Source organism: Trachemys scripta, chromosome 14, assembly GCF_013100865.1.
Source record: "Trachemys scripta elegans isolate TJP31775 chromosome 14, CAS_Tse_1.0, whole genome shotgun sequence".
Taxonomy (NCBI): Eukaryota; Metazoa; Chordata; order Testudines; family Emydidae; genus Trachemys; species Trachemys scripta.
The window spans coordinates 9,277,901-9,305,829 of NC_048311.1; the positions used below are offsets into that span (position 1 = coordinate 9,277,901).

General features: G+C 46.8%; 1 long non-coding RNA gene across 1 annotated transcript; it reads left to right on the plus strand.

The window, feature by feature from the left end:
• On the plus strand, positions 1-25,625 carry LOC117887696. Its single transcript, XR_004648186.1, has 4 exons — positions 1-177; positions 12,809-13,006; positions 13,766-13,878; positions 25,424-25,625. It is a non-coding gene; the product is annotated as an uncharacterized LOC117887696 (long non-coding RNA).
• The last annotated feature ends 2,304 nt before the right edge of the window (positions 25,626-27,929 follow it).

Sequence of the window (27,929 nt, forward strand, 5' to 3'; positions counted from 1 at the left end):
CATCCCGCCCCGCCGCTTGATCGTGAAACTGAAAACTCAGCACGGATGCCAAAATCTGTGAAGGAACTGTTCCATATCACAGCCCCAGGCCTGCTCTCCTTCCAGCCACTCATCACACATACAAGAAGAATCCATCCATCATCTCACGAGTAATCAGGAGGAGTATCTTTAACACCAGTAAGTGGGGGAGCATTACCAGAGAGGCAGTCTGAGCATGTGCAGAAGATTAATTCAAACTGAAGGAGGTGCAGAGAAGAGCTCCTAGCATGGTCAAGGAAATGGAGGGCCTGTCTTATGAGAGGAGCCTGGAAGAGCTTGGCTTGTTTAGCCTGGCCAAAAGAAGGCTGAGGGCAGATGGGATTGCTCTCTAGAAATACTTTAGGAGGGTAAACACCACCAGGGAGGGTGAAGAGTTATTTCAGCTAATGTCCAATGTTGGCACAAGAACAAATTTAAACTGGCCATGAACAAATTCAGGCTGGAAATTAGAAGCTTTCTAACCATCAGAGGGGTGAGGTTCTGGAACAACCTCCCATTAACAGTTGTGAGGCAAACAACTTAAGTACTTTTAAAAGAGAGTTGGACAAATTTTGAATGCAATTGTTTGACGGGGCTGTTTGTGATGATGGGGGAGTTGTATGTATTATGTTCCTAAAGCTCATGTTCCAGGGTGTCAGCTGGCCACCAGCCGGTGTCAGAAAGGGACTCTCCCCCAGTGTATTCGGAGAGGGTATTTTTTATCTTCCACTGAAGCATCAGGGATGACCATGGCTGGAGATGGGACATTGGGGAGGGATATTGCTTTGAGGTGGCACCGTGCATTCTCTCTCAGGTGCTTGGCTGGTTCTATGCACATGCTCAGGATCTAACTGATTGCCACATCTGGGGTTGGATGGGAATTTCCCCCAGGTTGGAGTGGCAGTAACCTTGGAGGGCATCCACCTTCCTTTGCAGCATGTGGATGCGGGACACTTGCCAGGCTTATCTTAGTTCATCTCACTTAATCATTTCCATGCCCTAGCTGGGGCCTGGGACACTGGTGCACCTCGGTCCCTCCTATTCACTGCCTTTGGCACAGACTAGTCTAGTCTCCCGTGGGCTGCGATACTTTGGTCTCTTTTCCATTGTTGAGTTTAGTGTGGGGGGGCTGCTGGTGGTGGTGAGCTGTGATATACAGGAGGTCAGATTGGATGCTCTAGTGGTCCCTTCTTGCCTTCACTCTATGACTCTATGAGAAGGCCCCTGGTTCAGACTGGTACTGGGGTGCCTGGCTCCTGGCAGCTGGTTTGATCTCCTCTGAACCCCAGATGCCAGCAGAGGAGCTTGGCGGGGAAGATCTGGGCTCAGTGTGTTTGTGCCGCCTGCTCTCTACACAGTGGATTGTCCCACCTGCCCAATGGAGTGTTGAGTCGTTTGTAACTGTCCTGCCCAGTAGGGTACAGCTGTGCCGCAGCGGGGATCGAGCCTCCCAGCCCAGTGGACAGACACATGCTAGTGGGGTTTGAGCTAGAGCACTAAGAGTACCAATGTGGATGTTGTGGCTGGGGCTGGTGCATAGAGGTGGACTCAGGGCCAGCGCTTCCACTAGGTGACCCTAGGCAGTCACCTAGGGCGGCAGGATGTGGGGGGCAGCATTTTGCCGCCCTCGGCGGAATTTCGGCAGCGATTCCTCTGGGTGGGAAGAAAAGCAGCCGCGGAAATACCGCCGAGAACCAGGGCCACCAAGAGGGGCTTCTTCCGCTCCGAGTCTTCTGCGGAAATTCGGTGGCGGGTCCTTCACTCGCTCCAGGAAGTGGAGGTGCCGCCGAAGTGCCCTGAATTTCCGGAGCTGAAGGACCCCCGCCGCCAAGAACGCAGCTTCAGAGGAGGAGCGCTGCCGCCTAGGGCAGCAAATACCCTGACGCCACTCCTGGGTGGACTTAAGAACCAAGCTCCAGCCCAAGCTGCAACTGCTATTTTTAGCACACTAGCTAAGTCCCTGTCTACCCAGGCTGCCAGCTGGAGTGCAGACATAACCTTAGTGGCTGGAGGCCCAGGTGGGTATAACCATGTCCTGTTTTGCTTCTGTGCAGCTCAGAAAGGAGTGAAAGGCAATGGGGAGGGAGAGGTGAAACCATTACAATCTACTCGAGTCACTCTGGGCTACCAGGTGGTTCTCTGAGGATGCTCTTGGGACCTCCCCAACAGCAGAGCAGACGAGGTACTGAATATTTCTGGGCCGTCATTTCATCCTTGCCTCTACTGGGCCCTTCAGTAGGCAGTTCAGTAGGTGTTAACAAAACCAGTCAGTCCCCAAGGTGTTAAAGAGTCTGACAGCAATCCCTGCCCCCTCATGTCTCAGCTTGCACTCTCTGCACATTTGTGGTGTCAGAATGTCACTGGCTCTCCAGCTGCCAGAGCCGTCCAGTGCAGGCCAGACCTGAATTGTGAGCAGATAGCTTTTTAAAAATCTTTCATGCTGCATATACCACGAGGAAGAAATAACGAGCACAAAGCCATTTTTTCCTTTCATAATACTGCCAGTGCATGGAGACACTCTTTCAGCTCAGGTGAGAGGAGCCTGTCTTATTGGAGCAGAAAGTCATGTCTAATGTGCACAGTTAGCTGACAGCCAGGGTGTCTGACCATGACAACAGAGATGATGGGTCCCCTCACGTACACACCTGCACACATATGTGCGGGGAGGGATAACTCAGTAGTTTGCGCCTTGGCCTGCTAAACCCAGGATTGTGAGCCCCATCCTTGAGGGGGCCACTTAGTGATCTGGGGCAAAAATCAGTACTTGGTCCTGCTAGTGAAGGCAGGGGGCTAGACTTAATGACCTTTCAAGGTCCCTTCCAGTTCTATGAGATAGGTATATCTCCATATATTTATTTATTAAACACTGAATTTCCAGCTACAACCAGAAATGATAAAACAGCTCTGGCTCCCAAACTAAAGGCAGGAGAGGGTGGGATTCTGGCAGAATGAGAGGTGACCATAGGAACATCTAGTCTGAATTCTTCAGAAATATTTGCTGTGGGAAAAACTAACTGGTATGTTGGTATTTGCTGTGCATCTGTTGTGTTATTATCCTGGTAAAGACAGGAATTCCTCATCAGCTTAGCTACTTTCTGCAGTTGGCAAAAATAAGAGAAAGCTGCCCTGTTTCTCTCACGGAGTCATGTGGCTATGGGCTCCCAGATCTGTGCATCGTGTACTCCACCTCACAATGTTTACACCTCACTTGGAGCCATTCACAGCTGCTGTGTCTAGAGAGACTCAGCCTGTTCTCTCTGCCCAGTCTACATGCCCCTTGAAAAGGGAAGTGTATTCTGTCCTTGTCTGAAGCCCAGTGGAGCAATGTCTCCCTCAGACTAATTAAACAGCAGAGAGTAGCTCCTAAGCTCTTTGAGGTAGGGTCTGTCTCTTTGACTGTGTTTGTCTAGGGCCGAACACTGGCAATGGGGCTTGATCCTGAGCGGGGGCCGTTGAGCACTACTGCAGTATTAGTGGTAATATTAACAGTAACAACAGCAGGAGTGTTTTCAAGGGAAATAATATTTGTCAATACCCCACTGACGCCCCACTTTCCTCAGACATCTCCTCTGTTGGCAGGACACACACCCTGAGTGCACCAGAACCACCAGCATTTTGACTGGGGTGCACATTGAGACACGAGGGAAAGCTGCCCCTCTGTCCCCAACACGGGGGGATGTGCAGGGATCTCCCCCACAGGGAGCATTCCAGATCAGAGTGACCCACCATGGTCTGATTTGGTATGAAAATCTGTGTTCTATCCTGGGCTCAGCAATTCCTTCATAAGCATGTCTCAAAGGAACCAGAAAGCTATTTTTATGTGCAGCGGTATCCCTGCTCCCTGGGGTTAGGTTTCAGCAGAAAGAAGCTAGTTTTTCGCTGACATCTTAATACTTGAGGGGGAGTTTGGGCCTCTCAGGGGAGTGAGTGAGTGCAGCATATGGCTTTGCCAACTGCAGTGGGAATATGAGCTGGGCCAAATATATGAACTCAGGGATTTATACATTTGTTTTAAACATTACAAGTTCTTTTTAAGTAAGGAGTCTCTCTTCACCCACGCACACACCATTTATGGGGCTTCCAAATATTCCCTTTGAATAGACCTTGCTGGGTGGTGTAGACTGTGGAGCCTACTTGAGGAAGAAATCTCTTAACAAACATTGCAGACAACAAATATTCCTCACTCCAGACAGCAGAATTGACTAGCAGAATTTATTTCTCCAATTCAGCTCCCCATTTCTCATTCCTAACTAAACACCTGAAATGAAATGTCCAAAACTAGCCTTTGGAATGAAAGTGAATCCCTTGTCTCAGAGGAGACAGCTTCCTGGGATGACTTCCTGGGGTAGGCCAGCAACAAATTACCTGCCCCAGGAGCAAGGGGGAAGCACGGAAGGGAATTGTGCATCAGAGGGGTGTCTGAGGGCTTGTCTACACTTAAAACACTACAGAGGCACCACTGCAGCTGCTCCGCTGCAGTGCTTCAGTGTAGACACTACCTACGCCAATGAGAGTGGGTCTCCTGTTAACATGCGTAATCCAGGCAAACTGCTCCTCTGACCCCTCCTGGTCTCTCTAAGCATGCCCCCTCTAGCTCTCAGGCTCCAAGTGGTCACCTGTCTCTCAGGGTGGGACCATGTGACTCTTGCCCTCACAGACCAGGCCCTGGGCTTCAATCCCTGTGTATCTCAGCAGGTCTGATTTGTCTCCTGCACCTACAGGTCTGTTCACTCTGGGGCAAAGGCAGTGGGATCCAGTGATCAAACAGCCTCCGAGAGCAAACTATTATTTATTTAGCACAAAAACATTTCAGAGAAAGCAGAAGTTACAAGCAATAACATCAGCTGTATGCATGCCTGCCCTTCCCTAAGGCTTAGCATTCCCTGGGCTGGGGATGGCTCTATGGCTAAGACACTGTCCTCAGAGTGTCAGCCTGTCCCCTAGCTAGCTTCTGACAAATAAACCCTTTGGCCCCTGAGAAGGGCTTTACCACTGGTTAGTGGTTCTTTTGACCTCCAGGCTCTCAGCTCTGGCAAAACAAGGTTTTCAACCTGTTGGAAACAGAAGTCAGGATTTCTTAAAGCTACAGGTTGCCCCATTGTCCTTCAAGTGTATACTGGGGTCCTTACCTAGATATATTGTGTTGCTTTCCTGTTTTCTCTTCCTGCAGCTAGCCATTTATACAGGAAATTCTAATAACCCACCATAGGAATACACTCACTCACCAGATCACTTACAATATTCATTCCATTATTATATATCAGTCTTCAGAGATTAATACATAACAATTCCCTGTACATCACACATACGTCTAGGAACAAAGAAAGCAGGCTGTATTTACACAATGGGGGACTCTCGTGGGAAGCCGTGCCTCTGAAAAAGACTTGGGGTCATGATAGATAATCAGCTGAACAGGAGCTCCCAATGTGATGATGTTGCCAAAAGGGCTAATGTGAGCCTTGGATGCATAAACAGGGGAATCCTGAGTAGGAGCAAAGAGGTTATTTTACCTCTGTGTTTGACACTGATGCACCTGCTGCTGTAATGCTGTGTCCAGTTCTGGTGTCCATGATTCAAGAAGAATGTTGATAAATTGGAGAGGATTCAGAGAAGAGCCACAACAATGATCAAAGGATTGGAAAACCTACCTTATAGTAATAAATTCAAGGAGCTCAATCTATTTAGCTTAACAAAGAGAAGGTTAAGGGGTTATTTGATCACAGACTGTAAGTACCCACATGGGGAACACAATTTGATAATAGAGGGCTCTTCAAATTGGCAGACAAAGGTAACACATAACACAAGAACCCGGAATCATTCAATGAAATGAATAGGCAGCAGGTTTGAAACAAACATAGGGAAGTACTTCTTCACACAACACACAGTAAACCTATGGAACTCATTGCCAGGGGATGTTATGAAGGCCCAAAGTATAACTGGGTTCAAAAACAAACTAGATAATATCATAAATGGGGTATTGGTGCCTGCTGTTATTTGGGGGGAATCCTGGCTACCTGTTGCTACCATGGCTCATGAAAGCCTACCCCAGCAACAAAGGACCTGGCAGGTTCATTTCAGTTACATGTTCAGCAGGTGCAGGGTGACTGTGGAGCGTGCTTACAGAACAGTTTGGATGCCAATGTCGCCAACTCTGTCCATATGATTGTGGCCTGCTGTGCCCTCCACAACATCTGTGAGGCTAAAGTGAACATTTTCATATGGGGTGGGTGCAAGACAATGCTGGTTTGCTGGCCAAGTACATAGAACCAAAAAGTGCACCTGTCCTTTCTGAGGCTGCTTCCTAGAGTGCAAGGGAAATAAGGGATGCACTGTGTGCCCACATGTTTGCAATCCAGGGTAAAGTTAATGACATTTGATGATGTAATCGGATCCGGAACTGTTTTGACTGTTAATAAATTCAAGTTTTTCCATTTACATATTACATCAATATATGCTTGAATTGGTTCGTGGTTGACACTGTAATGCTGGGGAAGGTGCATGCACCACACATCATGGGTTCATGAGTGGATGACCAAGCCATGTGCACTGTTTTGGTGGATAGATGGCACAGGTGCTCAGGCATGTAAGTAGTGAACAGAGATGGATGCATGCACCACACACATGGTTGTGTAGGTGTCTGGTAACTTACAGGGTCTTGGATGCAGCTGTATGTGTAATTTCCCTGAATGTGAAGCTGCACCACTTTATTATGATCCTGCCAATCTCTCACCCTTTCACTGCAGTAAAGCACAGGTGTGAAATACTTCCATCAGTGCCAAACTACAGCTTTAATAGCAAACAAACAAGGGGAAAATAAATACATAACTAAGTGTTCAGTAAAGCATAAGTGCACCATAACTTCCACCTGTGCAAAAAAACCCAAATAATAAATAACCAAGTGATCTATATAAACATTCAACTGTGCACAGAACAACTTTTATCACTATCAAAGACAGGGAAAAAACAAATAAGAAATTTTTTTCAAAGGTACAAAGTAAACTCCCCACAGACACTATCAATGATGATAGCCATTGTCTGTAGTGCTGTCTCTATTCTCTTTTCCTCCTGTTCAACTTGACCTCCTGCCACATGGTTGCACAAGAGTTCAGGTTTATACAGGAATGAAGAACAGGAGTACTTGTGGCACCTTAGAGACTAACAAATTTATTAGAGCATAAGCTTTCGTGGACTACAGCCCACTTCTTCGGATGCATATAGAATGGAACATATATTGAGGAGATATATATACACACATACAGAGAGCATAAACAGGTGGGAGTTGTCTTACCAACTCTGAGAGGCCAATTAATTAAGAGAAAAAAAAAACTTTTGAAGTGATAATCAAGCTAGCCCAGTACAGACAGTTTGATAATAAGTGTGAGAATACTTACAAGGGGAGATAGAGTCAATGTTTGTAATGGCTCAGCCATTCCCAGTCCTTATTCAAACCGGAGTTGATTGTGTCTAGTTTGCATATCAATTCTAGCTCAGCAGTCTCTCTTTGGAGTCTGTTTTTGAAGTTTTTCTGTTGTAATATAGCACCCGCAGGTCTGTCACTGAATGACCAGACAGGTTAAAGTGTTCTCCCACTGGTTTTTGAGTATTTTGATTCCTGATGTCAGATTTGTGTCCATTAATTCTTTTGCGTAGAGACTGTCCGGTTTGGCCAATGTACATGGCAGAGGGGCATTGCTGGCACATGATGGCATATATCACATTGGTAGATGTGCAGGTGAACGAGCCCCTGATGGTATGGCTGATGTGATTAGGTCCTATGATGATGTCACTTGAATAGATATGTGGACAGAGTTGGCATCGGGGTTTGTTACAAGGATAGGTTCCTGGGTTAGTGGTTTTGTTCAGTGATGTGTGGTTGCTGGTGAGTATTTGCTTTAGGTTGGGGGGTTGTCTGTAAGCGAGGACAGGTCTGTCTCCCAAGATCTGTGAGAGTAAAGGATCATCTTTCAGGATAGGTTGTAGATCTCTGATGATGCGCTGGAGAGGTTTTAGTTATTTAGATATAACCGCATTTGCTCCAATCCCTCGGATAGAGACAAGCACCTACAAGATCTCTATCAAGCATTCTTAAAACTACAATACCCACCTGCTGAAGTGAAAAAACAGATTGACAGAGCCAGATGAGTACCCAGAAGTCACCTCCTACAAGACAGGCCCAACAAAGAAAATAACAGAACACCACTAGCTGTCACCTTCAGCCCCCAACTAAAACCTCTCCAACGCATCATCAGAGATCTACAACCTATCCTGAAAGATGATCCTTTACTCTCACAGATCTTGGGAGACAGACCTGTCCTCGCTTACAGACAACCCCCCAACCTAAAGCAAATACTCACCAGCAACCACACATCACTGAACAAAACCACTAACCCAGGAACCTATCCTTGTAACAAACCCCGATGCCAACTCTGTCCACATATCTATTCAAGTGACATCATCATAGGACCTAATCACATCAGCCATACCATCAGGGGCTCGTTCACCTGCACATCTACCAATGTGATATATGCCATCATGTGCCAGCAATGCCCCTCTGCCATGTACATTGGCCAAACCGGACAGTCTCTATGCAAAAGAATTAATGGACACAAATCTGACATCAGGAATCAAAATACTCAAAAACCAGTGGGAGAACACTTTAACCTGTCTGGTCATTCAGTGACAGACCTGCGGGTGGCTATATTACAACAGAAAAACTTCAAAAACAGACTCCAAAGAGAGACTGCTGAGCTAGAATTGATATGCAAACTAGACACAATCAACTCCGGTTTGAATAAGGACTGGGAATGGCTGAGCCATTACAAACATTGACTCTATCTCCCCTTGTAAGTATTCTCACACTTATTATCAAACTGTCTGTACTGGGCTAGCTTTATTATCACTTCAAAAGTTTTTTTTTTCTCTTAATTAATTGGCCTCTCAGAGTTGGTAAGACAACTCCCACCTGTTTATGCTCTCTGTATGTGTGTATATATATCTCCTCAATATATGTTCCATTCTATATGCATCCGAAGAAGTGGGCTGTAGTCCACGAAAGCTTATGCTCTAATAAATTTGCTAGTCTCTAAGGTGCCACAAGTACTCCTGTTCTTCTTTTTGCGGATACAGACTAACACGGCTGTTACTCTGAAACCTGTCATACAGGAATGAAGTTGATGGAGTGGTCATGATTCTCCAATATCTGCACAACAGCAAACTAAATTCAATACAAAAATCAACCAAAGCAGCAGTGTTTTTTCTCCCCTAGTTATCACATAGCAATCAGCAGTCAGCACTGCATTCCAGCTTAAAACTCCCACCTTATCCTAGCTCTGACAAACACCACAACTGGCATCTGAACCAGTGGATGTGCTTGTCACCAGGGTGGTTAATTACTGGCGAACTACACTATTATTGGATTCAGCTTCCCAAATTTACTTGATTCCTGGAGAACCCTGAGTGCTGAAGGGGAAGAGAACTACTTCCACAGGAGTAAAGTTGATGGCCATTAATAATCAGCCCATGAAAATGGCAGGAGAAATACAACAGGTTCGGCATATTAAAGAACACTTTGTAGCAACAATTATTTCTCATGCTGTTGCTGTGGGAGCAGACTTCAGAGCCCAGCACAAGAGCCCTTGAGGTATTAATGACTCAAATCTTGTCTTGGACAACATATCCTATAGGATCTTGGTAGCTAGAGATGCGGATCCTGGGATGGGGGGACATCTCTTGAAGCCTTAGAAGTGCTCCTGCCATCCTAACAAGTGGACAGGGAATTCCTCCCTGTGGTGGTCTTGAGTAAATATGTAGCCAAATTATTATGCACTAGTAGCTCTGTCAGTAAATAATGGCTGACCTGGACAAATGTTAAAGCTCTGAATTTTTAGGCCCATCTGCTACAGACAAGAGTTCTGTTTCAAGCAGCGTCATGGGAAGGGTTCTGGGGAAGAACAATAAGCTTGTATGATAAAGCTGTTCAGCTGGTGAAAAAGCAGAACCTGGGGACAATGTCACACAGATGCTGTCTCACATCCTCTGACAGAGGCAGAGGCTAAATGCTGCAAAGCAGCATACAGAGCAAGATTTGGGGTAAACTTGATGGAAGACTTGGTGAAAGCGATGGAAGAAATTAGAACTGTTGCTTCTATAGCATGGCAAATTGTTTAAGAGAAAATAAACAGCTCAACTGTGTAGTTGAGAAGATAGAGTTGAGAGCAGTGTTAGATTGTCTTTAACTCAGGGAGTGTAAATACAGCACCCATCTCAGATAGCCCTGACATATCTGAATGAGAAGCTACTGTTATGAGCTGAGTGAAATGTTATGAAGGGTGAGATTGATAGGTGTATGAATTCACCCTTCAGTGAACATAACTGTAAGCATAAGACCCACCTGCAAAAGGAATGTGTGAACCCAACCAGGAGTATTGTTTGGGTGGGGAGGAGGGTGTATGTGTGTGTGTGAGAGAGAGAGAGAGAGAGAAGGCAGAACACAAAGAAACTGAGAACAGACAAGAAAGACTGGAGAGAGAGAGAGACAGCTGAAAGCACAAGCTGAAAGCATGGTGGCTGACCCTGGAAGAAACTTGGAAGAGATTTTTGGGTCGGGGTGCCGGCTGAAAAGCCAACTCTTGGTGCTATGGGCAAAAGAAGCTGTTTCTTGCTATTTGATTCCTTCTGTGTTCAGGGACACAGGACTTTGCAGATTCCTTGTAAATAAACACAATGGCATCAAAGAAAACATCAGACACCATCAGTTTCCACTTCCAACTGGAATATCCCACAGAACCCCCAACTTTGACTAGTCACTCGGGTCGAAAGGGCAACATTACTGTTTGTTAAAGGAGGGTTTACTGAGCAATCTACTTTATCCAAGCATCTCCAGCCATTGTAATGGTCAGAAAGTCTAATACAGACCTAAGTATCTGAGTTAACTATAGGACACTTAATAGCCAGACAGTTTAATAGTCACTAACTTCCTACCGCAGCTTCCTAGCACACCTGGGTAAGTGGAAAAGGTACTTTATTTTAGTAGTTTATATGGCATCCACCTACCATCATGCTGCAGTGGAAAAAGAAGATTGAGGGGAAATTGCTTTTGTGACACAGGAATGTTACAGTATCAGAGAACGTGGGCTCCCTCTGAGCCTGGGATGGGTGTTCTGTCTATGGAACAGCTGCTGGGTGGTCCCATCACATCAGCAGCCTAGGGATTCCCTGCTGATTTCCCTTTGACTGAGTTTCTAGTGGTCTTTATCTCCATATTGCCTGCAAATGTCTTTTGACTGGAGAGCCTCTTTGGGGGAAGGAAGTAGTCTCCCCCATCTGATCCCAGATATAACATGAATAGTTTCCCTATGTGTTTCCTCCAGATTTTAACCACTTCACTAGCATTCCCTGCTTCCGTTGGTATCAGCATCTTTTAAGGTAACAGAAGTTTCTACTACCACATTGACAATCTCGTGGAAGGTTTTCCCATTGTGGACTAGCTTCTGATAACTTTACTCTTTCTAAAGTACTGCACTCACTGGGGCTACTTGTGGAGAAAGATGTTACCCAGCATGAGTAAGGGAACCCTGGAATCAGCCTCTGTGATCTGAGATCATGAACTTTCCCTGCTGAGCCAGTTATAAACCTCAGTTTGCCTTTTGGCAGAGCCCCCTTCCTAAACTGATTGGGGGGGTGTAGCAGCTTCTGCTTCCCTTGGGTCATCTCCTATTTGGGGCAAAGGAAGGAGAAGCTCTGTAAGGCTCTGGCTACACTGGGGAGCTTACAAAAAGTCCCACAGACCCTAACATTGTCTTCAAATGAACTGTCATTAAGCCAGTGGGAGCCCCAGTGAAGACAATTCTCTGGCAGCCATACTTGTGTTGCTACCACTTTAGTTACTCCTACTGAACAGAAAGGCTACAGGAGGCAAGGGTAAAAAGGGGTCCAGACACCAGAACCTCATCAGCACTAGGATTCTCAATGGCTTTAGCACAGCTTCAGCAGAACCAGTTTTAGTTCAGCCCCATTACAGAGAGTTCCTGGGACGGGGTCTGTATTTTCCCAAAGTTCTGAGGGATCCATATTGGGCATTCTGGTTCAGGCTTTTCTCTAAGAGAAAATCAGTGGCACATCAGACTGTGTACAGAGGGTCTAGGTCACCAATTGGCAGCCTCACCCAGGCCAGGCTGTCCCGATTCGAGGTAATGTTTATCAGGAATCACTTTTAAACACATATAATCTGACCCTGGATCCAAATCACCTAGTTCCACCTCTATAAAGATCTTGGATTTTAAACATATTATATTTAATTCTGTTTAAAACAATTGTTTTGTTTCGGTGCTTTGACACTGACCCAGCAACATGAACTTCCCAGTGAAACCAAGCTTCAAAAAGTCTGAATTTCGACTCATTTGGGCCTGCTTTTGTTATCCTTCCTGACACGGAGCAGTATTTTATGCCAGTGAAATCAGTGGAACTATCCCTCATCATGAGCAATGGGATCAGGACATGTTGCTTTCCAAATACAAGAATAAAACCATCATCCAGTAAGAGCAGAGGCTGGGACAACGTCACGCCCTTTATCGGCATATAGTAAAACATGACCGAAAACAGAGCAGAACCTTTCGAGATTTCCAGTGAAACTCTGAGATGCTGGCCAGATTTTGTACTGCTTCTGGATTAGCTGGTACATTAATTATTTTCTAAAAACAGTCCCTGTGGGATTTTCAGCTTGCAAATGCTGCTGTCTGCCATGCTGTCAATATTAGTAGGGCATGCCTGGAGAGATTTCTTTGCCCTGCAGGTCCCTTATGGAGAGTGTGAAGAGGAATGCACAGCCTCAGATTGCAGCAGCATTTCTGCTGCTCTCCCTGTAAAATTAGAGCTACCAGGAATCTTGGCATAAGTCAAACAGAAATGCTGGCATGGTAATCCTGCCGGCAAAACGTCTCAACCCCTACACTTCTGCTAAGACACTGCTGGGCACTGGACCCTGGAGGTGGTAAGAATACATTTTCCATACTAAAAGGCTCTGTTTATGCTGCTGAGATGTCCTGGGTCAGATTAAGTCATATAAAAAGAGAGCTTTGTGTATTCCATGCAGCACTAACCTATTCCGTCTGCTGCCAGAATACTGTATTGTCTAGTTAAGAAATGTCCTCGAGGGGTCTGATATACCATTATGAGTAGAGTCCCATGCTGTTGGGGCGACAGCAGAGCTGGAAACATTAACTGATTTCAGAGAACAACAAATTGATGCTCATAACTGACAAGAGACTTCAACTAATTGTCCTGACTGAAGGGCAATTTGGGCCAGCTATTGTTCTGGCTTATAGTGCATGAAAGCTAAGGGTTCTGAGGCTAAATGTAATCCCATGGAGAGTTTAGCTGTTGAACCCTTGCTTGTGTCAAATGGGCTGGGCATGCAGGGGACTGACATGGCTGCCTTCTCTTCTAATTCTGTCCCTGGCCCTGCACTCTCCCAGGAACGGGCCGTGAGCGCTCTGCCTCAGCCCCACAGCCAGGCAGATGAGGGATTTCCAGGTGAGTGATGTCTTCTGTTTCCAGTTATGACATCTGAAAGGTTTCCCTCTGGAAGCTAGAGAGTGGGAGAGAGTGAAACGCCAGGAGGGGCCAAGTGGCAACTTTCTGAACAGTAGAGAGACAGGTAAAAAACCCAGCTACCAGGGATTTTAGGGTAGGCAGCTCTTGATCATGCATCAGAGTTTCCTGGTTAATCAAACTTCTCCTATCTCTATAGTAAACACCAGAGAAAGCTATCTGGGCAGCGAGTCCTAGCAGAAGAGGATGAAGTTCCAAAATGCCCTTCTCATCACACAGCAGAACAGCTGATGGGCTCAAGTTACAGAACAGGTGAGTGAGAAGCCTATGGTTAGGAGAAGGAGTGCAGACAAGGAGGAGAAGGAAGAAGGAGAGGGACAGTGAAGTGACAAGGAGAGTAAAGGAGGCTAGGAGTATAATATTAGCAACAGCAGCTGCTGGCAACTGGCTTCTAGAAAAAGAGGGAGTAGGTGACACGTTCCTTCCCTGACATTCCATCTGGGACATAAGGAAAGAGATCCCAGGATGAAGAAAGCTTAGTTCAGCTTTGATGTCTGACTGTGGATGCTGTTAATGGATGGTATACCTACACTGTAACTTATCCAAGCCTTTAACATACACTTGACCATATTGAATAGAGGGAAAATACCTGTTATACTACCAGGCCACTTCCCAAGTGGCAGAGTAGATTGGTCCCTATAGTATATTTTTTAATGTTTGCTGCAGTCTAGTTTTTACAGTGGCAAGCAATGGGGCCCCTATCACTTCCCTGGGAGACTCATCCACAGCCTTATACTTCATGCTACCAGGCAGCATCTCCTGGTATTCAGCTTAAATGTTTCCTTATTTAACTTCACATCATTATACTCATTGTATCACCAAAGAATTTAATGCCCATGCCACTTAGTCATCGCTTTGCCAAGCTGGACAGATTTCTCTCTTTCCTGCTAAATCAGTCCCTCTGGCTTTGCTCTCTTCAGAATTCCCTCATTTGTCACGATCTTTCTGGAAGGCCCTGCCTAGTACTGAATTTAATATTCCATCTGAGGCCACACCAAAGTTGCATAGTGAAGGACTCATAGCCTCCCAATTCATGAAGGATGTTTCATAGATTCAGTTCCAAGGCCAGAAGGAACCATTGTGATTGTCTAGTTTGACTCCCTATAGGCCATAGAACCTTCCCAAAATAATTCCTTTTTGAAGTAGAGCAGATCTTTTAGAAAAATATCTAATCTTGATTGAAAAATTGCCAGTAATGGGAAATCCACCAGAGCCCTTGGTAAGTTGTTCCAATGTTTCATTGGCAGGATGCATCTCATTTTATTAGTTTCTGCCCATGGTTCTCCCCTGGCTAGGCCCCTTGGATTGTTTGTTGCTTGGAGCTACAAAATGAAAATTAGGTATTGGGTGCTATATACTCTACTTTAACCCCTTGAATGCCAAGAGAAAGTACACATTCAGAAACCACATTTGTTTCCAAACACACCAGTCATCTGAAGGCAGGTGATGGGCACAAAATAAAGGGTCAGAGAGACAGTATAGCCTAAGACCCAGATGAATCCACTTGCCCAGATGTAGAGGACCCCATGGGCAGATGTTCCCAAAGATTCCTCTAGGTTACTGGGCTCTCTCAGTTACACATTTTGCCCTTCAACTTTGCCCATTAGGGACATGATTCAGTAATCTCTTCTTATACTGAATAGCATTTACTCACACCAGTATCCCTATTGACTTCAAAGGGACTACTCACATGTGTGAATGCTACCAAATATGAGTAGGTACAGCTCTAAAGTCAGACTTCAACAGCTTGACAAACCTTTCTTTCTTTCTTTCTTTCTTTCTTTCTTTCTTTCTTTCTTTCTTTCTTTCTTTCATGCATGAGAGAGAAATCAGCTCTTGCAGCAGGTAGGTTTGCTGAGGTACTAGCACACTGTTTAGGCAGTGTATGGAGAACTGAATCGTTGGATTTGGCTTTGTAGACTGGAAGGCTCTGAATGAAAATGTCTTTCTGCATCCCAGGGGCATTTTGTGAAATTCTGGTGGTATTAGTGGGAATGATGCTTTGGTGCATCCGTAAATACACACCACTCTCTCTTGTTGATACTGTTTAAAAGCCTCTGTAGTGCAAATGGTGCAGCAGCTTTGGGTGCAGCACATTAGCAGCATCTATTTTAAACCTTCTCCCAGTGATGTTCCTTTATGGCCATTATGGACCAATGTTTCTCAAGATCAGTTACCTTTGCATCAGCACTTACCAGCTGACGCACAGCCTGAGTCCAGAAATAGTGTGTTGATGCAAAGTGACTCTTGTCCTCCATGTATGGCAGCAAATCACAAACTGAGGAGAAATTAATTTTCCATTCCCCTCTCATTAATGTTTCACTTTGATCCTGATAATCCATCATGCTTTATGAGATCCTCCATTCAATAGCACAACCAGCTCAGCACAGCAAAACACATAGGACTAGTGTGAATTTTCTAAAGATGACATTTAGCATAAAATACCTTGACTGAGATTTTTAGCTAAAGTTAGTGAAACTACAATATTTATATTTTCCAAGTTAAAAATTAGAATGAATTTCTTCTAAAACAATCACATTCTGAAAAATAAAAGAGCCTACATTTTTCCAAGCAGATTTCAAGATCATTTAAAAGTTAAGTCACATATCTGTCAGTTCATCAACTCCAGATGGTCACTGAAACTTTATCCAAAGTTAATATAAATTAATTTGTTTTAAAATATATTCCGCAAACTGTAATCAGTATCTTTTGTATTCAACTAATTAAATAAATATACTCCTGAAATTAGAACTATTTCCTCACTAGGAATTTTTACAGATTCACAACAGCAACACATACAGAACACTCCAAGATTAACATTCCCTGGGAACAAAACGTCCCTGTTATTTGCAATTATCAGGCATAGTGAGACATTTACAGCCTCCCACAAACAGGAACACTGGTACCATTCAGGACTGAGATCTGGCTGTCAAATATTGTCACCAGTGTCTAAATAGATGTGAACTTCATCATTACCTTCTTTTTGCTATGTTTTTCCTTAGACAAAAAGCAAACCTGTACATTCCAAGAGGATTAGTCTTATTTTAGATTCAGGGGAAACAACAAACCAAGAAAAAACTTGTATAAAGTCTCTGTGAGAGAGCACAGTGTGTGTGACTCACTCTGTTATAGCAGCCATCTTAAACAGACTCAGTGGGTAGTGTCCCTACAGACCGGCTAGTGTGTCTACTTTATACTTAAAGTGAAGTTCATAGAAAATAGCCTTACAGTTAAACAGCTAAACACACCACACATCACAACAAGTTCAGTAGCAGCCCTAAAAATTTCACAGCTAGAGATGAAAGCTAAATCTAATGTAATTTCAAAGTATGGAAAACATGTCTTACAATAAGAAGCTAAAGAAACATAATCCATTTAGGTGATAAATGAGAAGTTTAAGGGTTGAGTTGACCATGGTTTATAAGTACCTACATAGGAAGATGATATCTGACACTTTAATCTAATAGACACTAAGGCATAATCCACTGACAGGAAGTTGAAGTCATCAAAGTGTACACTGGAAATAAGATGCACATTTTTAACAGTGAATGTAATTAACCATCAAACAGACTATCAAGAGAAGTGGTAAATTCTCCCGTTACTTGGAGTCCAGCACTAATACAAGTAAGGGGTATTTTTATAATACAATTTGACTTGTATTTTGAGTAATTGGCCTGGTATCTCTTGAACAAATACATTAGCAATGCTTGGTGGCAATATCCTTGTGGCTACAGTAAGCGGGCGTGGGTGGGGGGGCTCCACGTTAAAAAAAATTATTAAAGTGGAGCATGATTCAGAAGAGACTGGGAACTAGAGCAGATTGTTTAGAACAACAGCCAATATTGATTTAAAAGTTGCACTGATGAAGAATCCACCATGACCCTTGTTCTCAGAGACTGCCAACTTGATCATGTCCCCTTCAGAATCTAGCTAGACAAGGAGGAGGTGGCACCAGCCGCACTCTAACTTTTAGCCCAGCGGTTAGAGCACTCACTGGGGATGTGGGAGACCATGTTCAGTTACCCCCTTGCCAGAAGGGGAGAAAGGATTCGAACAGGGGTCACCCACATCTCTGAGGTGAGTGCTCAAACCACTGAGCTGTGGGGCACTCTGACATGGGAGCTCCCTCAACCCCCCTGTTGATGTGACTCCACTGTGGATAAATGATGGAAGCATCACTGGGCCAGTGAAGGGGGAAATAACTCTGTAGCCCGGTGGTTAGGGCCCCCAAGTAGGAGGTGGGGGACCAACAGGCCAGTCCGTTGCTCCCCAGTGGAACTGCTTCAACAGAAGAGATTGCTATCTCATAGCTCCGTGGTTAGCACATGCTCCTGTGAGCCTGGGGCCCCGCTCTCCCTGACCAGCCGGAGCGACGGGGGAGGGCAGCGAGCCCGCTGCAGCTCCGCTCTCCCCAGTGGCCAGAGCGCCAGGGGGAGGGCGGTGAGGCCGGCCGGGGCCCCGCTCTCCCCGGCCAGCCAGAGCGCCATGGGGAGGGCGCCGAGCCCGGCCGCGGCCCCGCTCTCCCCGGCCAGACGGAGCACCAGGGGAGTGCGGCGACCCCGCCACGGCTCCGCTCTACTCGGCAGCCGGAAAGCAGGGTGGAGGGCGGCGAGCACAGCCGGGGCCCCACTCTCCCCGACCTGCCGGAGCGCCGGGAGGAGGGCGGTGAGCCCATCCGGGGCCCCGCTCTCCCCGACCGTCCGGAGCGCCGGGAGGAGGGCGGAGAGCCTGTCCGGGGCCCCGCTCTCCCCGACCGTCTGGAGCCCCGCTCTCCCCGACCGTCCGGAGTGCCGGGAGGAGGGCGGAGAGCCCGTCCGGGGCCCCGCTCTTCCCGACCAGCCGGAACACCGGGGGAGGGCGGCAAGCCCCGCCGGGGCCCCATCTCCCTGACTGGCCGGAGCGCCGGGAGGAGGACGGAGAGCTGGCCGGGACCCCGCCCTTCCCGACCGTCCGGAGCACCGGGAGGAGGGCGGAGAGCCCGCCAGTGCCCCACTCTCCCCGACTGGCCGGAGCGCCGGGGGAGGGTGGCGAGCCCGCTGCAGCTCCGCTCTCCCCGGCAGCTGGAGTGCCGGGAGGAGGGCGGCAAGCCCGGCCGGGGCTTCGCTCTCCCTGGCCGGCTGGAGCGCTGGGGGAGGGCGGCGAGCCCGCTGCGGCTCTGCTCTCCCCGGCGCTCTGGCCGCCGGGGGGAGGGTAGCGAGCCCGGCCAGGGCCCCGCTCTCCCCGACTGGCCGGAGCGCCGGGAGGAGGGCGGAGAGCCCATCCGGGGCCCCGCTCTCCCCAACCGGCCGGAGCGCCGGGGGAGGGGGGCGAGCCCGCTGCAGCTCCGCTCTCCCCGGCAGCTGGAGCGCGGGGAGGAGGGCGGCGAGCCAGGCTGGGGCTCCACTCTCCCTGACCGGCCGGAGCGCCAGAGAAGGACGGCGAGCCCGGCCGCGGCCCCGCTCTCCCCGGGTGAGCGCCGCCCCCCTCCAGGTGCCGCCCCAAGCACATGCTTGGAGGGTTGGTGCCTGGAGCCGGCCCTGGATAAAGCACCCTGTCTCTCCTCACACATTGCATAGGGTACCCAGGTTCCTAACTCAGGCTTTGTGAATTGCAGTGCGTTCCTGTGATTTTCTAGGTGCCTAAAATTTAGGTGCTGCAATGCTGAGTGTCACAACACTAACTAAAACCATTGCAAAAGGCCTTACGTATCACCACCCAGCACAGTTTTATACAGGGAAACATTTGCTTGATGAAGAGAACAGTCTGCATGAGGTGGCTTAGGGCAGAAAGAAGGGGGAGCACAAACCCATGACATCTATATAGCTTCAGGGTTCTGAACTCCCACCCAGCACTGTTGCATCTGAGCACCTTCCACATAAAATCAATTAGAAATAGTGAAGTCCTTCATGAACTTGATAATGTTTGGCTCTTCTCTCTTCACGGAATGAAATCTCTGCTTGTGCTAGGGTTATGATTTTCTTTGGCTGGTTGGTTGGATAGTGTTCTGGGGGAGATTTTTTGGGGGGGGGGTCAAGTTTTTGTGGAGAAGAAAGGTGTTAGGGTTGAGAGTGTAATTTTTGTTATGGTGGAAAAGCTTCATCAAAGAAGGCTTTGTGACCTTCAGCAACATCTGGTTCTCATTGAAAGCCCTGCTGAGGGTTCACGAGTTATTCCAAACCTACAACTTGGAGATGGTCAAAAATGTTGCTGAGTGCATTTTTGGTGCTGCTGCTGCTGCTGTTATAGTGCATCACATCAAAAGGCACTTGATTACTATTATTTATGTGATAGCTGTCTCGATGGTGCAATTACTAGGGTCATTCAGCTAATAACAAATAGGTTGGTGATTTGAGCCTACCCAAGGATGGTATTATCTTAGTTTTTTTAAACAAACAGACTTGTACATCAGCCATTATGCATTTAAAACTAAAAATGCTCCAGCACTGACTGGCGAAAGTAAATAAGGAAATGTTATTTACTCCTCATAACACAAGAACTAGGGATCACCAAATGAAATTAATAGGCAGCAGGTTTAAAACAAACAAAAAGAAGTACACCTCTACCCCAATATAACGCGACCCGATATAACACGAATTTGGATATAACATGGTAAAGCAACGCTCCGGGGGGGCGGGGCTGCACGCTCCAGTGGATCAAAGCAAGTTCGATATAACGCGGTTTCACCTATAACGAGGTAAGATTTTTTGGCTCCCGAGGACAGCGTTATATCGGGGTAGAGGTGTATTTTGTTACACAACATACAGTGAACACGTGGAATGCCTTGCCAGAGGATGTTGTGAAGGCCAAGATTATAACAGGATTCAAAAAAGAACTAGATAAATTCATGGAGGATCAATGGCTATTAACCAGGATGGGCAGGGATGGTATCCCAAGCCTCTGTTTGCCAGAAGCTGAGAATGGGAGACAGGGGATGGATCACTTGATGATTACCTGTTCTGTTCATTCCCTCTGGGGCACCTGGGATTGGCCACTGTCAGAAGACAGGATACTGGACTAAATGGACCTTTGGCCTGACCCAGTATTGCTGTTCTTGTGTTCTTATGACTATCTTATTGCCCCATTAGGGGTGTTGGGCAGCTAGGTCCCCAGGGATCCCAAAGAACTGAGCAGCGTCTCCTTAGCATGTAGGCAGCTAGGATCAGGCATTATGAATGGGGAGTCTGGTGCACCCAGAAAACCCTGGATTTAGTCAATGAAATGCTCCTTTGTTGAGAGTTTAATAACAGAATAAGATTAAAGCAATGCTGGAGAAGTGCAGCCAGCAATGGCTGATACTGCACAATGCATCCCTACTAACATGTACTTAGTGTCCAGGTAAGAGTTGGCATTGTGGGTGTCTTCGGGCAGTATCATGATATAAAAAGATTCAAGCTGACCCGGAGATTGGTTTTTGAGGCACCTCACTAAAATGTGACATAATTATCACATTAGAAAGTAGCACCCACTCTATGCAGCCCTCTTCATACTAGAATTATTCTTTCCTCCTGGATAAGTGATGCTGTCAAGGCCTTATGAGTATCTCATCACTAATACAATCTTATATTTCTGCCTTAAAAATAGCCCTCAATACAAATTCTCCTGATACTAAGCCCATGAAACAATTCTTCTGGTCACCCTACATCCATTCCTGTTACAATTTCCTGCATCCTCCTCCCACCTTCCTGTCACCGGTACCTGTATCCTCCTTCCCACCTTCCTGTCACCAGTACCTGTATCCTCCCTCCCACCTTCCTGTCACTGTTACTCACGTCCTTCCTCCTAACTCCCACCTTCCTGTCACCATTACCTTCATTCTCCCTCCGACCGCCCCACCTCCGTCACATTACCTGTATCCTCCATCTAACGCCACACCTTCCTGTCACCATTATACGCATCGTCCCTCCTACCTCCCACCTTCCTGTCACCGATACCTGCATCCTCCCTCACATCTTCCTCACCATTGTCTCCATCCTCCCTCCCACCCCCACCTCCTTGTCCCATTAACTGCATTCTTCCTCCAACCACTATCTTCCTGTCACTATTACCTGCATCCTCCCTCCTACCTCCCACCTTCCTGTCACTGTTACCTGCATCCTCCCTCCCGCCTTCCTGTCACTGTAACCTGCATCCTAGCTCCCCACCACCCAACTTTCCTGTCACAATTACTCACATACTCACTTCCAACTCCCACCTTCCTGTCACCATTACCTGGCTCCTCTGTTCTCACTCCCCAATGTCTACCTGTTATTGTTAATTTCTCCCCTTACCGTCTAAGCTCTTTAGGGCAGGGACTGTTTCTCACTCTGTTTGTACAGCACCTAGTGCTGTGGGTTCCAAATTCTGATTGGCCTTTGGGGTGCTACTGGGGTGCTTTCCAGGACATAGTAAAACGGTCTCACCCCCGGTCTGACAGCCTCTGTGCTGTTGAGGAGGATGAAAGTCTCAGTGAAGAAGAACATCCAACTGGAACACAGGGAAATGATCCCATAATTGGGACTTTCCTTCTAGAAGATGTTGTGGTATCCTCTCACACTGAACTATCCTCTCTGGGGGAGGGAACTCCAGTTATTTGGAAGAGACATGGGTGATTTGATCATTAGGAACATAGATAGCTGTGTTTGTGATGACCAGGAGAACCTCGTGGTGACTTGCCTGCCTGGTGCGAAGGTTGTGGAGCTCTCGAGACATCTAGATAGACTTATGTGTAGTGCTGGGGAGGAGCCAGTGGCCATAGTACATGTAGGTACCAATCACAAAGCGAGGAATAGGAGAGAGGTCCTGGAGGCCAAATTTAGGCTGCTAGGTAAGAGATTGAAGTCAAGGACCTCCATGGTAGCATTCTCGGAAATGCTTCCAGTTCAACGCGCAGGGCCAGTTAGATAGGTAGAACTGCAGAGTCTCAATACATCGATGAGACGATGGTGTAGGGAAGAGGGGTTTAGATTTATTAGGAACTGGGGAAAGAGGGAGCCTATACAGGAAGGATGGGCTCCATCTAAACCAAAATGGAACCAGATTGCTGGCACTTAAAATTAAAAAGTTTGTAGAGCAGTTTTTAAACTAAGGGCTGGGGGAAATAAGTGCTCAGGCCAACCAGTGCGACGGCTCTGGTGGGTGGGGGTGAGGCCTGGGGCAGAAGGGCCGGGGCCAGGGGCTAGCCTCCCCAAAGTGGGGGGTCCACACGCCACCCATGATGGAGCATCTTTGTAGGATGCCCTTCAGAAGAGTGTCCAGAAGGGGCTGAAGAGAAGGATTTCCTCTATTATATGAACTCATCGGTGAATCTAATGTAAACTGCATTGCTAATCATTCCCTAGCTGTAAATGTCTTGGGATTGGTTTCAGTGCACCTGGCTGTGGCTGTCGCCTCCCTGCTTGGTCTGACAAAGCATGCTGCAAGCACATCTTCCTCTCCAGCATTTTTGTGTGGGAGGGAAGAACAGGGAAGAGTCTAATGGGCTGGAGACTTGGGCTAGATCCACAAAAGCACTTAACTGCCTCTTTAGGTGCCTGGAGCCTGGGCTGCAACCCAAGCCTGAATGTCTACACTCCAATTTCCCATCTCCACAGCCTGAGCCCATGAGCTGACATGGGCCAGCCATGGGTGTTTAATTGCTGTGGAGACATACCCTAGGGGTAAAGGGCTTATGTTGTCCACTGGGGCCTTCCTGTCCTGGTTACTAAATGGCCTTTGCATTTATATCTCTTCCCTTGCCTTCTAACATTGTCTCTCCATTCTCATCCAGTTTCCCAATGGACTTGAATCTTATATTTGGTTGGGTTTGGTGACATGTGTATCAGGGATTTTTCCCTTGTGTGCACTAAATTTTTACATAATTTCTGTATGAATTAAAACTAGCTCCTTTTCCTGATGCTTCTGTCCTTCCCAAGACAGAGTCAACTCCATAGATCTCTGTTGCCAATCCCTGGCATTTCATGCCTGGCATAATGGAGATATCCAGGTTCCATCTTACTGAGATGCTGTGACTATGAGGAGACCTCTGGGGAACCCAGAGTGTTACACTGAGAGTTATAGCCTCTTGGTTCGATGTGTTAGCTGATGTAGCCCTCAGCACCAGAATCTGAGAGGGTGTGTGTGTACACGAAGACCATCCTCCCATTCAGTGTCTCTGGGCTGAGGTGGCCTTTTCTAGCCCCATCTATAAAATCTTTGGCTTTACCCCCAGGCCCTGTAGGGAAATGTCCTGTTTCACAAAGAAACTGAGACATGTTAAATTAGTTAAGACTTAAGGCCACAGCCTACCCTCAATCTCTGTGCCAAACTCCCATTGATTCAGTCTCTAGCCCACAGACTTAATGTGTCCCTCTTCACAGAATGAGTTGGAGGTCCGTGCACTCACCACTCTGAGAGCAGAATTAGGGGACGGGGAAAGGAAAAGAAAACTAAAACCTTGCTGTCAATCTTTCTGACCACAAGATGTCGCTATCTAAAGATGAGTGTTTCTCAACACCCGGCCCAGGGACCAGCGCCAGTCCTTGAGATCTCCCTGACACAGTTTAGGAAGGCAGCAAGCTGGTCCCTGGTATCAAAAAGACTGAAAAACCGACTGGTCTTGATAATAGTCTTACCGTAGTGCAGAGGACTGGACTATATGACCTAACGAGGTCCCTTTCAGCCCTACATTTCTATTATTTCTATGATCAGCTGTCACAAATATTTGGGTAGCTCTTCTCTCCTTGAAGTGAATACACAGCTCTCAGTTTTGTGAGCACATGGAAGAGAGCATGGATAGAGTCCTCGCCAGATTCTGCACTGACAGTAGGTGTCATTCCTTTGACTTCAAAGGGGTCACTCCTGATTTACAGTTAGGGGAGTGCGAGCACAACCAGGCCTGTTGCTAATTTACACCATCATTTCAGCTGGGGAAGGAACTGTTAACTTGTAAATCTTTCTGAGATAAGAATAGAATCTGCCATTTTAGGGCATGACACAGTTGCCAACATCTTGACATCATGGTACATTTCAGTGTGATACAGGAGGCAATCTAGCCCCTGCGGAATGTCTTCCATGTTTATTAGGAGAACAGTGTCACCAGCATAAGCAGACATGAGCCAGCTCAGGAGTCTTGTAAGGGACAGTTATTTTTAGCCCTCAAGCCAGCCCTTTGCAGAGTCTGAGAACACAGGCCAGACCCTGCTTCAAGCAGGCCACCATCCAAGCCCCTCCAAGCACAGCGACCTCCCCTCATCATTGTTCAGCCATTCCCAACATGCTCCTTTTTGCACAGACCTGATCATGGCTTTGTAAAGCAATTTAAGATTGGTACAAGCATTGTTGATAACGAGTCTGCAGTGGAGCCCCAAGGAAGCGCAGTGCCCTGCCCCAACCAGCCAGAAGGGAGCAAAGCAGGCCCTGATTTGGCTTCCTTTCTATGTGTATGGCTAGCAGGGTTAGGAGATGTGCTGGTGAGCTGAGTCCTCCCACTGCTGCAGGAGTTAGAGGCTAGTATATAAGTCTGTAAATTTCCATGGAAGTCAAAGTCTCAAGTCCACAAGACTTTGCTTGTGCTGCAGGCAAATGCGGACTGATTATATCTGCCCAGCTCTGAGCTCAGGAATTCTTAGCTACTTTTTTGCTCCCTTTGTTACATCACAACAAAACCTCTGGAATTACAATATAACTAGTGGCCCTGGCCATATTATTTAATGTATTTGGAACACAATGTAAATGTTGGTCACATTCTGGAACTAAACTATCCCAAAAAATTGAAATGGAAAAGATCTGCTAGGTCAGCTAGTCCCTCCTCCTGCCACCTTTGTACTTTTGCTAGCGCTTTGTCCATTTTTCATTCAAATAGCCCAAGTCCGTCCAGCATTTCTCCTGGGAGACTTTTGCATAATCTGATATAGTGCCACTTATATGGAACCCACAAAGAAAAAGAGAGCTAAGCACTGGACCATCTGCCGAATTCCCCACAGGAACCTGGCTTTGAGAAACAGTAAGCACAGGCACAAGCATTAGAAATCATTTAAAATAATTATTCATAGGCCCTGTAATAAAGTCCTTTAGCTGCTGCCAAGGAGTGAAAATTACAGATGCAGGCATTATTATACTGACACATGAAGAGAAGGGAGTTACCTTACAAGTGGAGAACCAGTGTTGACAGGGCCAATTCAATCAGGTTGGATGTGGTATTTCACTAGGAGGGTGGTGAAGCACTGGAATGGGTTACCTAGGGAGGTGGTGGAATTTAACACCATTAATTTGGGCTTTGAATAGGGACTGGGAGTGGCTGGCTCACTACAAAAGCAACTTTGCCTCTCTTGGGCCTTGGCTACCCTCGGAACTTCACAGTGCTGCCGCGGCAGCAGTGCCGCAACAGCGCTGTGAAGCGCGACTGTAGAGAGAGCTCTCGCAGCACTGTATGTACTCCACCTCTCCGAGGGGAGTAGCTTGCAGCGCTGCGAGCGAGCGTGCAGCGCTGCAGGCTCTGATTACACTGGCACTTTACAGTGCTGTACTCACTGCACTTGGGGGGGTCGTTTTCACACTCCTGAGTGCAGCAAGTTGCAGCGCTGTACAGCGCCAGTGTAGCCAAGGCCTTGGTATTGACACCTCCTCCTCAATTATTTGGAGTGGACCATAGAATCATAGAATATTATGGTTGGAAGAGACCTCAGGAGGTCATCTAGTCCAATCCCCTGCTCAAAGCAGGACCAACACCAACTAAATCATCCCAACCAGGGCTTTGTCAAGCCGGGCCTTAAAAACCAATAAGGATGGAGATTCCACCACCTCCCTAGATAAACCATTCCAGTGCTTCACCACCCACAGATGATAGGGTGGTTTTGTCTTTTGTCAGTTTCTTAGTTGAGTTCATTGGAGAGCATAGTGATTGGTTTCACTCACGTATTAGGGGAGTTAATACACTGGATGAAGTACACCACATGTTGTGATAGGCATGTGTAGGGGCCATGGCTCTCTCACCAACAGAAGTTGGTCCAATAAAATATATTACCTCACCCACCTTGTCTCTCTAATAACCTGGGACCAACACAGCTACAATTACACTGATTTGTTAAAGTCATTTTGATATTACCTAAATTTTTCAGAGCTGTCCTTTGGCAGGACATTTCAAAACTGTGATTTTCATCCCAAATTGGGATGAAAGGAAGTTTCAAAGTGTTGGAATTTCCTGCAGAATGGAAATTCTGTGTTTTGACCAGCCCTAGTAGAGCCCATGGGTAGGGGAGAGGGAGAGTGATGGCTCTCAGCTTCCAGGATCCACACTACGCAGACCAACATCTGTTCCTGGAGATCACTAGGAAGCCAGTGGTGTTCCTTGGCAGCAGAGGTATTTATTCCCAGCAGTCACAACCTGCACCAGCTGAAGTTTGGAGTGGTTTATAGGTGTTGCCCTTGTAGAGTACATTACAACATAGGTGCTGGGACTAGGAGTGAAGGGGTGCTGCCACACCCCCGTTTTGAAGTGGTTTCCATTATATAGAGGGTTCACAGTTTGGTTCAATGGCTCTCAGCTCCCCACTATAAAAATTGTTCCAGCCCCCCTGCATTACCCCATAAAATCATTAAAGGCGTAGAAGGTCTAGGACTAGCAAACCTCAACTGCAGGGAGACATTCAGTGATATAACAAAGCCACTCTGACTCTCAACCAAGGAACTAGAGTGCAGAAGCAACTGTGATGACACTCATGGATTTTATGGGCTGCCAGTGAAGCAGGCTCTCTAAAGCAGTGGTTCTCAAACTTTTGTACTGGTGACCCCTTTCACATAGCAAGCCACTGAGTGCGTCCCCCTTTATAAATTAAAAACACTTTTTTATATATTTAACACCATTATAAATGCTGGAGGCAAAGCGGGGTTTAGGGTGGAGGCTGACAGCTCCCAACCCCCCACGTAATAACTTCCTAACCCCCTGAGGGGTCCCGACCCCCAGTTTGAGAACCCCTGCTCTAAAGGTTAATGGGAAGCGGAGTATATGCTGAGATTTCTGCCACTTGCCACCTGGCCTTGTTAGGTCTCTCACTCCTGAAAACCACTGGAATCCAAAAGAGAGCCATTTCTTTATTGTTCTTTCATACAGTAGTGAGGTTTGTGTTCTTGTATGTGCTCTGCTGATCACACTATGACAAATGCAGCTGTAGGTGATGCTACATTGTGGAGTCAGGTAGGCTGAGCAGCAGTTTTGATAAATCTCTTTTAGCTACACGACCATATAGCATCATCTTGGAACTTCCTGGCAATAACAGTGTCTTTCGCATAGGGTGACCAGACAGCAAATGTGAAAAACTGGGATGGGGGTGGGGGGTAATAGGAGCATATATAAGAAAAAGACCCAAAAA